Consider the following 12,041-nt stretch of genomic DNA (forward strand, 5'->3'; position numbering starts at 1 on the left):
AATACTACTCAATAAGAAAAAGGAACAAAATATCCATACATAAGTTCATCTAAGTGAATGAAGGCTAACACAAAAGACTACCTGATTGCCTAATTCCGTTTATATAAAATGTCTAAAAAAGGTAAGTTCATAGAAATAAAAAGCAGATCAATTTTTGCCTTGACTGTGGGTGGAAGCAAGAATTAACTTCAGATGAGCAAGAGAGCACTTTTTGGGGTGATGGAGGAAATGTTCTAAAACTGGACTGTGGCAATGGCTGCACAGTTCTATCAATTTTCTAAAAAAAAATCACTGAATTGTACACTTGCAATGAAAGAATCTTAGGATATATAAATTATATTTCAAAAAAATTGTAAAAGATCATATTCTTGAAAATGGTGATTGAAGTCCCAGAAGTTGTTGCAATCTCAAGAGTAGAGGTGAGAGTTCAGAACCAAGAGCTACATTTATAGGGATTTTCATTTGAAAAATAGGAAGAAGATGAGCTACTGATGAAAACAAAAAGTAGACTGGGAAGTTAAGGGGAAAAAAAGAACCACAGAGTTAAAAAAAATCTATGGGAAAAGTTATTTTAAGAGGACAGTTCTGTCCAAAAATATTAAATACTACAGAGAGATCAAGTAGCATGGGAACTCAGGAAAACACATTGGTTCTGGCAGTTAAAATCTAATTGGTGAAGTTCAATTCAAGAAGCCAGAAAAATAAAGATAAAAGCAAAAAAAAATTAATTAGGAAAAGAAAAATGTAGAGTAATAAATAAATTCAAGAACTGTTTCTTAGAAAAGACCAACAACAGATTGTTTTTAAAAACCCAAGTTCAAAAGATAAAAGAAAGAAAAAAAATATAGAACAGACCTAGAGAAATAATATAAAATTCTGTAATTGTCCTAATAAAATATAAAACTATTATGCTAAATGAAATTTAAAATACCAAAATCACAATTAATTTTCCAGAAAAAAATACAAATTTTCAAAGCTAACTCAAAATGTGATTTTAATGGGATGCCTGGGTGGCTCAGTCAGTTAAGCATCTGCCTTCGACTCAGGTCATGATCCTAGGGTCCTGGGATTGAGCCCTGCATCAAGCTCCCTGCTCCACAGGGAGTCTATTTCTCCCACTGTCCCTCCTCCCCTCTCCCTCCTCCTCTTCCCCTCCTCCCTCCTCTTTCCTTTCCCCTCCCTTCTTTCTGCTCTTGCACACATGCTCTCTCTCTCTCTCTCAAATAAATAAATCAAATCTTCTTTAAAAATGTGATTTCAAAATCATGAATACACAATTATGTAAAACAAGAAAGCCATTTTTTAGTTGCCTCCAGAAACTCAATGAGCCAAGACCATTTCTCCAGAATATTCTACTAATTCCAGCTCCCAGATATTGTGTGACCTTGAGGCATTAATTTAACTCCTCCAAGCATCAGCTGATATAACTTAGTAATGAATTACTGATGCAAATTAAAGTTCATCTCAAGCCATCTTCAAGAAGAGACGTGTATTGAATTTTGCTATTGGCTGGCTTCATTTTGGGAGAGATGAAGATTAACAATAAACTAGGCTTTGTTTTTTATAGAATTTACTCTATTAAAAAATATGCTTTCTGGAAATTACAGTTCCAGTATTTACTAGTTGTGTATATGCAAGTTACTTAAACTTCTTTGAGTTACAGTTTGTTTGTACCTCAAAAGCAAAATAAGGATAATAATACCTTCCTTAAGGCATTGCCATTAAGGAAAAAAAGGACATTATTGTTAGACACATTGGTGATACACATATACACATCTGTTGTAAAATGCCTCACTTATGGTAGGCATTTAAGAAATAGTATTAAATCACATTTTGTACCTTTTAAATTTCTCCACATAGTTACTATGCAAATATTGTTAGCTGCATTTGCTTATTTAGAATAAAACAGAAACAAAGTATACTGGGCTTCACACTAGAAAAGTTCCTGAAAGTTTATTTCTTATTTCCAAAATAATTGTTTATAATTCATTTGTCAATTTGTCATGTATGTTAAATAACCTTGTCATTTGAATAAACCTAAGCAACAGTTGAATCCTAATGAGTAAAGAGGCACTCAGGTTGTAGAGAGTAACCTGTGCAAATTACTCTTAAACATTTCAGGGAAGAAGTGTGTGTGTGTGTGTGTGTGTGTGTGTGTGTCTGCGCGTGCATAGGAAGACCAAATGATAAAGCAAATATGGTAAAATGTTTTCATTTGGGGAATCTCAGTAAAGCAATTTAGGAATTCTTTGCAATTTTTCTGCAAGTCTAAAACTATCTTTTAAGAAATTAGCCCCTGTGCATTTTTCAAATGTTAGCCTTCCTTAAAGAATATGTAGTACATGCTTTTTAAGTATAAAATGAGTCAGGCACAGAAATATTTTGAATTTAGGATTAGAAGATCCAACATTGCCTATATTATTGGTTTTATGTGGCCAATGACCAGAGGTTCTCTAAAGTACTGGGGAAATTAACTTCCCACCTTTCTATGTGAGTCCTTGAAGAAATCCTATAGGTCACCTGTCTGTGGGTCAGATACTCTTTGCGTCAAATTCTCTTTGGTGGAATAGAGGTTTCAGAGAATGTGCCAAAGGCAACCTTTCTGTGTGTGTCTTCATATACCAGAGAATGCCCACTTAGACATTTACTCTTGGAATCTTGAATGGGAATTGCAAAACACAGTTGGAGATTAAATCTGATGAGAAAGCCCACTAACTTGATGCTTTTTCTTTTCTTTCCATTTATCTCTTGCTCTCTTTAGCTTATTTGAGTGCAGTCTAAATCCCACCATCCCATTGTATTACTCCTCATACCATTTTCATGGGTTGTAGTGAGCCAGTTTGTTTCTTCCTTTCTTCTTTCCACAAAAGCAAACTAAGTTTGAAAACCAAATCAGAATTAATAAGGATTAGAAGTCAATGTTATCAAATACAGAAGGAAAGAGGGAGGAAGTAGATGAAATTTGACAATATTTATAAATAGGAAGGAGTGGGAAACTAGCAGAGAAATGAAAAAGACAGATAAATTATGTCTGTCTCATCACATCCATTCCTCTTCCATATGTTGTATATCACCTCTAGCAATTTACCACACTCTAGCTTCAAGATAGCGGGAGGCAAAGGATTTCCTGAGAGACCACAGCTCAGCACTGCTTCTCACCTCTTCTTCACAGGCCCATATTCAGAAAAACAAAAACACTCAACAGTAACCAAAAGTTCACATTGGACTGCTTGTTCCTCCTCCAGGCCTGGTTTCTAGGCAGATTTTTTTCTAGCCTATGGAAATGTTTTAGCGTTAATTTGATCATGGTTTCTTTCACACTTCCTTACTCAAGTACTAAAAAAGGGAATTCACAGAAATTCATGGAGTGCCATCAGCGACATTTTCACAAGTGTTAAAGAAATGAATATGATAATAGATTTCAGACTAAGTTCTTCAACTTATTTAGTTCGCTGGGTGTTATAAATTAGTCATAGTCCAAGAGTGTATATCAAACAAAAAATTTGAATTTTTACCATGTAGGTACTAAACTCGAACCATAATTATTGATCCTATATCCATGTAATCCTTTCTAATTTTTCCATATGCAGCTCTATCCTCAACTTCCAGCTCCCAATACCTATTTTACTGCAGCTACTTAAGATGTGTACATGTTCAATTTCATGGCTTATAGTACAAGCTTCACTCACTATAAATAGCAGAATTGTGTTTTCCAGGACATATCAGGCCTATATATTTAGATCAAATTATTTGATTTGATTTGTAGCCTTTTAAAAATATCTGTTCTCTCTGGAGAATAAGTTTGAGGGCAAGCTTGCCATAGAATTAGTAACCACTTATGGTCTTCTGAGCGGCTTAATCTCAAAAGGACATAATGTGCCAAGAACAACTGAAATTATATTTAAAATAAAATGAAATGATTGAATGTAATCAAAGGTTTTCAAAAAACATATATTTTAAAAGATCAAGGAATCCTATCACTACAAGATACATGTGTTTATCAGGTCAGGGTACCATGAAAAAAAAATGCCGCAGATTGGGTAACTTAAATAACAGAAGTTCATTTTCTCATAGTTCTGGAGGCTGGAAGTCCATGATCAGGATGCCAACACAGTTGGGTTCTTGTGAGCACTCTCTTCCTGACTTGCAGATGGCACTTATCATTATGTCCTCTTGTGGTGGGCAGAAAGAAAGAGCAAGCTTTCTGGTATCTCTACTTATAAGGGTACTTATAAGGGTACTATCATGAGAGCCCCACCCTCATGATGTCATCTAAACCTGATTTCCCAAAGGTCACATCTCCAAATATTATCACCCTGGAGGTCAGAGTTTTAACATATGAATTTCCGGGGACACGACTAAGTCCATAGCAATAAACAGAATTAACTGTGTTTTGGCAGTCCCATTACATTGCTGATTCATCCTGAATTCAATGGAGTGTGAAAGCCCCATGTCTTTTTACACTTTGCTGTCACTGAGCCCCTCATCCTTTATTTGGGTAGTGGGCCTAGAGTTATTAGTGTAGACTATTATACTAATCAATATTCAATTTTATTTATTTATTTTTTGCCTCTGATCCATTATTCCAGGATTTTTATACTTTTGGGGTAGGAGGAAATTCCTAGCTTTGTATTATCTTTATGTGTTATAATCTTGCTTTATATATGTCCATCTGAGTCAATAATTAAAATGCCAAATACATAAGGGAAATGTGGAGAATGTTAGGGTCATGGAACTTTCCCTATGTGTTATATAAACCCATCATCCAGGGTTCTGTCATTCAATAAATCCACCTAGTTGTAATCATGTATATTTTATATTTTATCTAATTATAAGAAAATTATCAGATGTTTTTGTAAAATACTTTCAAAATTCCAAGTACACTACATCATTTTTTGGACTCCTCATTCCAGTAACACTGAGAAAAATTTGAAATGAGATAGACTACCATATTTTGCTCTCGGTAAATTATGCTGATTTCTAAGTCAAGCATTCTTCTTTCTAACTTTCAGAATCTTTCCTAATCTAACTCTCATCTGCCTTGGCATGTAGTTTGCCTTGAATTTCTACTAACTTTATGCTTCAGTGATGAGTTCTATGTTGGAAATGTAGCTCATATTTTCTCTTTCTATGTTTAGATTTAAATCATTTCATTTTTTTCCATGACATGATGTTACAGGTAACTTCTGTGTTGTTTAAAACTGAGTTGAACATATAAGAAGCTCTTCAGAAGTGCCCATTAAATGAATAGCATTCCTTAGTGGAGCAGCTATGGGAGTTTGTCATTATGGGAGAAGCAAATGCAAAAGGAATTTTGAGGTAGGTATAGGAATTCAGGAAGCAGCGTAAAATGAGAATGGGGGACATAGCACAGACAAACTGAAGAAAATACAGAAAGAGACAAGAGGAAGATTCAGAAGAGAATAGAAGACAGAAAATGCTGGTTCAGCTACAACTTGGGAATCATTAAAGGTTCCATGGGCATTAGAGGGGTAATGCACAGGCTGCCCCACGATAGGCCACCTTGACATGAGTGTTATTTTGAGTTAAAAGTAATCAGAACCCAGCAGATGCAGGAAAAGCTCTCATCCTGGTCCTCAACTGCTTAAATTTACATTGGAAAGGAGAGTCTGTATCAGGAAGATGGCTGTTAACAGACTCCCCTTTACCTGAGAAACTTAACTGCACAATAGGGCAGCTTTCATTTTTTCAAAACATTTCCCTTCACCTTCTCCTAATAGCCTTCCTCCTCTGTATATTCTTAGACCCTACTCCTCTCCTTAGCTCATATAAGCTTCATGTTACCTCATTGTCTTTAAAATTTAATGTCTCTGAATTCTCCATAGACACACTATTAAATTTTACCTTCTCCTGTTAATCTATCTTATGTCAATTTTATTTTAAGTCCAGCTAGAAGGATCTGGAAGGGCAGAAGAAGCTCTTCCTCTCCCACAGGAGCAATAAAGACCAAGGGTACAAATTAAATTGAGTAAACAACGTCTGTTAAGAGAAAGGCAAAGAAGGGGCAAAATAAGTTTTTAACATTCTAGAAAGCAAACACAAAAGAGCTACAAGATCATTGTTAATTATGTCTGAAGTTGTCTGACGAGGTTATTATTCTGAGCACATTTAAAACAATAGGATGGGGATCCCTGGGTGGCGCAGTGGTTTGGTGCCTGCCTTTGGCCCAGGGCGTGATCCTGGAGACCCGGGATCGAATCCCACGTCGGGCTCCCGGTGCATGGAGCCTGCTTCTCCCTCTGCCTGTGTCTCTGCCTCTCTCTCTCTCTCTGTGTGTGTGACTATCATGAATAAATAAATTAAAAAAAAAAAACAATAGGATGACAGGGTGAGCTTGGAGAGGACCAAAACACCCCAGAAGTTATTAGTTACTCTTTTCTCTCATCCTGCAGAACTATTTGATGCAATCTCACCCATAACTTGACACCCACCCTCTACTTCAGCTATAGTATTTCTATTTGATTATCTTTTTTTTTAAAACTTAGTTATTTCCAATTAAGGTTTTATGAGAAAACTAATTCTGCAAATAGAAATATTTGTACGTCATTGATTTACATCAATACATAACCCAATTACCTTCCATTGAAAAGTAATGTCAGAAACAAAAATGCAGGGTTTTAAAATTTTAAAGTAAAATAATTATGCTCAAAGCATGTATACTACATAGAGGAAACTACAAATCCAAGTGAATAATATTTTTCACTTGTCAAGGCTTCATTTGATGTTACTGTTGTGAGTTCCATAGAATGCACTCATTACATGAAGCATTTTAACCCAACTTGTTGATTTTTTTTTAAGATTTATTTATTTATTTATTTATTTATTTATTTGAGAGAGAGAGTTTGAATGAGGGGGAGGGGAAGATAGAGGGAGAGAAGCAGACTCCCAGCTTAGCAGGGGATCATGACCTGGGCAGAAGGCAGACGCTTCCTCCCTAGCCACTCAGTCACTGCACCAACTTGTTAATTTTTAAGGACATTCTTGGTTTCCTCATTTTTTCTAGTTACCATTGACTTCTTTTTCCTGTGTCAGTCAAAAGTTTAGTTTTGCTTTATCTTGTTCCTCTTCTGCATTACTTCAGATCACATATAGCATTCTCCTAGTTTCTTTCACTTCTCTCAAGTATCTCTAATGAAGACTGTATCTGTAGAGCCCAATTTACTAAAGGTTTTTGGCAACAAAGTATGAAAATTACATAAGAAATATTTTTTAAATCTTCATATTAGTTATCAGATACAATTCTATATTCTACTGGGCATCTCCTACTGAGTAATTTCTCATTGATCATGAACAACTTTGGATGTAACTTTCTACATCCTTTTCTTATCTCTACCAGGTAGCCTCCAAATCACTGTTCTGGTTCATTTCTTGTGAGGAGCAGTTCAGCTCTCTATCCCCCACACCAAATGTTTGGGCTCAGGGTTGCATACTCAAAAATTCATGAACATGATTTGCTAAACAAAGGGCTGTTGACTTTAAATTTCCACATTTAATAGTAAAGCACCCGAGGGCTCTTCAAAATTGGTTTCCAAATTCTTAGGAAGTTTCCCTCCAGCTGTCTCCAGCAAGATCCTACATGTCCTGAGTTTTATTTTATTTTTCCAGAAAATTCAACAACCACAGATACAGGCAAAAAACAAAAAACAAAAAAACAAAAAATAAAACAAAAACAAAACTCAGTATCACAGTTGTTCCCCAATCATCAAAAACCCATTTTACTGACAAATTCTACTAATGGTTCAGCCATATTATCAATCTGATGAGAATACATAAAGCACAGTTTAAAAAAGAAACTCTCCTCCTGCCTTATGGAATTCACTTTTGATCACCTTCCCGATGGTAGGGGCTTGTGGAACCTAGATTAAGAAAAGAAGCAGAAGGAAAGTAAAAGAGTCACTCCACGCCTTGGAAGTTGGAGGAATGCACTAGCTTAATTTGTAGTCACCAAAGGAACACGACTCTCTCCTCTCTCTGTGGACTTTGTTGCCACTTGGATTTATGGTGACAATATTTCCTGGGTCTCTAGATTTATGCCGAAGACTGAAGTTGCACAGACGGCCATTTACATTTCTTTAGAAGACTTGTTAACTCTGTAGCTCTAACAACTGCTTTTGAGCAAAGGGAAATTAGGTAACTTTGAAGATCAAAGCCATGCATTTTGTGTTTCTTCCTTACCATTGCTATACTATGTGTGGCTGACACAGCCTGAAGATACAGCATGATACACCATATGTGTTTAAGGGCGGAGAACAAATCAACCTCAAGGAACTGACAGTCACCTTCAATATACCAATTTGTGTACAACTATTGATATTCTTGCTTCTTTTCTTCAAGAGCCAGAAGGTGGCATCTGACTACTTAATATTTGAGTTTATTTCATTAAAATGTATTACGCTTAAATAGAGGACTCAAACTTAGTTTTACTATTAAGTATGGGATTAAGCACAACAAATTAACTCTCTGGATATATATATATATATATATATATATATATATATATATAAAACCAAAGCAAAAAATATGGAAAGTCAATAAGGCCATCTACTTTCACACCCAGAGTATAGATCAGAATGGTTTTCAAATGATTATGACCTAAATAAGTTTTATATTTTTACACTGATTTCAAAGTGTTTAAATGGTGGTAAAATTATTAAAATGGGAAGATAAGAAAAACATACATCTTTCACATTACTCTGATTCGGGCTTAAATTCCAGAAATCTAATTAGATCTTAGATCTAGAAATGGAGAGAAATGCAAAGAAATACTCTTCAACTTAGAAGGCTGAGTAGCTTTCCTTTCCCTCCTAGCCTATGATTTTGTTCACTGCGATTTATTGGTTACAATATTAGTAAAACTGAGGAAGAACAAATAGTAAAACATAGATGAAATGTTTTTAAAGATGTCATTCCTCTTTTTATAATTTCATTGCACTTCTATATATTCATTCACTGATTTAAAAAAATACTTTTTGTTACTATTCTGTACAGACTTTCTGTGCTAAGCATGTTGGATACAAAGAAGAACAAGCTATAGTCACCCTTGAGTCACCCAAAATGTAGCCTGGACGCTATTACAGAGAGATAATCAAAATGCAACACTGTGAGGACAGTGACAGACAAAGGCAAAACAATGATGAAAGCTCAGAGTAAGGCATTTTCTGGGGATCACAATGAGAGCAAATAGGAGAGTCCAGAAAGACTTCCTAAAGAAGGGGACCTGAACTGACTCTCCTACCATTAGCAGGAATTCCACAAAGCCAGGTGGTTTAAGAAGGTAGTAATGGCATCCCAGACAAGAGACAATAGGAAAAAGAGTAGGGAAGTGAAGATGACAGGTGCTAAATTACTGAGCTGCTTATATGCTACCTTAAAGAGTTCGAAATTTTACCCTGTGAGAGTTAGGACTTCTTTGAAGGGTTATATACCAATAGGCAACACAGTCAAATTTGAGTTTTAAAGAGATCATTCTGGTGGCAGGATGAAGAATTAATCACAGCAGGATAAGCCTGGACACGAGCATATGACCAGGTAGGAATCTATTACATGAAAGGATGAGGGTTAACCCAAAGAGTGTTATAAGGACAAAGAAAAGAGAACTTATTCCAGAGTTTAGGTGGGGAAATCGACAAGATTTCATGACATCTACCATATGGTATGTAAGAAGGGTGGGATCTGTAGCGACTTCCTGATTTTTTGTATGGCTGCTGGATACAAAGTACACTATCAAATAAGATAGAGACCATAGAGGGAAGGAAAAGTTGTAAGAGGAAACAATTTAGGAATGCCGGTATTGAAGCCCCCCATAAGGCACGCAGGTAGAGGTACCTAATTGGCAGATGAATAGGAGAGGAAACTATAAAAGTTCAGATTAGCATGATCAATTTGGCAGTCTTCAGTAATGTTCAGGGGCATAAGAATGGCTGATATCTTTCATACAGATCATGACCAGGAAATCCAGGGCTTTAGAAAAACCCTTGGCAAATTCCAACTGGGAAGAGGTGGGTAGAAGGAGTTCCCAGCACAGAAGACAAAAGCTGATGTCCATTTTTCAAAATGATCCATATGATTTAAGAAGAGTACTCACTGACTATCCTAATAGTCTGCATTTTCCTCTAAAAAATGGCAATGAGGATGGCAGATATTTATGTGCTGAGGGTGTAGACCCCACAAATTGGAACTTGTAGTTATTAGCCTTGAATGTTTCTCTGCCTGAATTTTTATTTCTAAATATAAACTCTAGTGAAAGGTTGCTAATAATCTTCTTGCAGATAAAGGCTTCCCTTTCAAACATTTACATATTTTTTTTCTTGTTTGAAACACTTAGTAAAAAGAATTCCTTGCAGAGCGGCAGTGAAGAATTGGAAGAACTTTGAGAGCTTGACTGCAATGGAGCAAAATAAGACAACAGGTTTCTTACCAGATGAAGAAAAAATAATAAACAAGTTGCTCCCTGCTTTATTAGTCAGGGGTTAGCTGTGTATAAAAGACCATATTGCAAAATCCTACATACAAAGACAAGTCGAACAGTTTTCCTTTGGAAAATTAGTTATATGTTTCTAGTACATTTTCCCCCCACAGTTAAATCTCTGTTCCTGTCCTTGTCATTTCACATCTGATATTCCAAAACCCATTCCTCACCACCTGTCTTAGCTCTCTTTTCAATCTGTCCAAACTCTTCTAGTTCAAAACATCTTTTAAATCTCTTCTTTTACCATAGTACTCTCTTCCATAAGATTACTTTTCAAGGTAATCATTATGTCTAAATCAACATGTTCTGTGAGCCCTTGGGGACATTCTAGTAACATCTACTTAGCCTCAGAATAAGTATCTGAACCTAATAACAAATATACATTTTTATTTTTTTAATATTTTATTTATTTATTCATAAGAGACACTGAGAGAGAGGCAGAGACCCAAGCAGAGGGAGAATCAGGCTCCCTGTAGGGAGCCTGATGTGGAACTCCATCCAGGACTCTGGGATTATACCCTGTGAAGAAGGCAGGTGCTCAACCACTGAGCCACCCAGGCATCTCACAAATATATATTTTTAATAGAAATAAATTGCAATATATTGTACTATGCACAATTAAGCAAAAATAGTAACATCACTGAGGTGCATATTTATTAAAAATGTTAAGGTCTTTTGTCTGGTTTATTTTATCACTGTCTATCCTTTGCTAGATGTTATTTTCATTTTAAGATGGAAGAAACTAAGACCCAGATTGTTTAGAGATCTTATACAAACTTAAACAAAGATTAAAATGAACACCATAGCTCAGTTTTCTCAACTATTTACCCAGTGCTTTCACTACTAAAGTAAAATGATATGCTTAACACTCCCTAGTATGAATGCCAGTAAAACAAGTGGGGGGAGGCAACATTACTAGTGCCTATCATACATCTGTCACTGAGCTTAAGAAGTTATACAATTACTCCCCTTAATCTTCTCAATAACCCATCTCTTTTTTGTCTGAGGACATGGAGAGTATAAGAGCCAGTAATATGACTCATTACCTAAGTAATAAAGTAGTATAATTTTACATAAGGAATAGAGGACTGATTTAAAACTATGCTTCTGACCCCAAAGTCTGTGCTTTTTCCACTTAAATGTACTATCTCACCAATAAAAATTGTCAGGTCCATCTCCTGCTGTTATATTTTCACAGTAGAATTTCATTGAGTGGCTATTATGTTACATATGTATCTCAAACAAGGTGATAATTACTGAAAGGGAAAATGCCATCAGCCCTGACCTTGAGAAGCTCCCAGTCTAAGAGGAACACAGATAAGTAAACACAGCAAAAAGTACAGATTTTTCCTTGACAATTTGGGGAGAGGAGGAAATGAAAAAAGATAAAACAAAAATGTAAAAAGGTGATTGCTCAGTAACAAAACTCTGAAGCCAGTGAATCCCAAATTTTATTTTGTTTTATCTTAGGACATTTTATTATACACAAGGATAATCTATATCTCTCAAAGAAAATTAGGACAAATTTTAATCCACATAGCAAACCATCCAC

The sequence above is a fragment of the Canis lupus genome, chromosome 12 (assembly GCF_011100685.1).
Source record: "Canis lupus familiaris isolate Mischka breed German Shepherd chromosome 12, alternate assembly UU_Cfam_GSD_1.0, whole genome shotgun sequence".
Classification (NCBI taxonomy): Eukaryota; Metazoa; Chordata; class Mammalia; order Carnivora; family Canidae; genus Canis; species Canis lupus.